The following is a 311-nucleotide window of genomic DNA, read 5'->3' as shown; positions in this document are numbered from 1 at the left end:
CGGGCCATGTGCTCAGCAAGGCTTCTTCCCGGAAGCCAAGCCGCTGCTGGCCATGCCCAGTATATCTCTGGACTGGCCAATGATAGTCAAGGGAAGTGCACGCCATCACTATGACCACATCCTGTGTAATGAGACACAGACTCACGTCTGGCCAATCGGCAGGGCCCACAGTCCTTTCTCCTCCCCTTACCCCAACCCCCTATTAAAGGGTCTCGGCATTAGGAAGGTTGAGAACCACTGCTTTAGCCCTAACCTCTCTGCCTGCCTATAAAACCTCTCCACACAGGGTTTTCTCTCTCTGCCACTTGCTG

This window comes from Myotis davidii, unplaced genomic scaffold (genome assembly GCF_000327345.1).
Source record: "Myotis davidii unplaced genomic scaffold, ASM32734v1 scaffold355, whole genome shotgun sequence".
Lineage (NCBI taxonomy): Eukaryota > Metazoa > Chordata > Mammalia > Chiroptera > Vespertilionidae > Myotis > Myotis davidii.
This window is presented reverse-complemented; position numbering follows the sequence as displayed.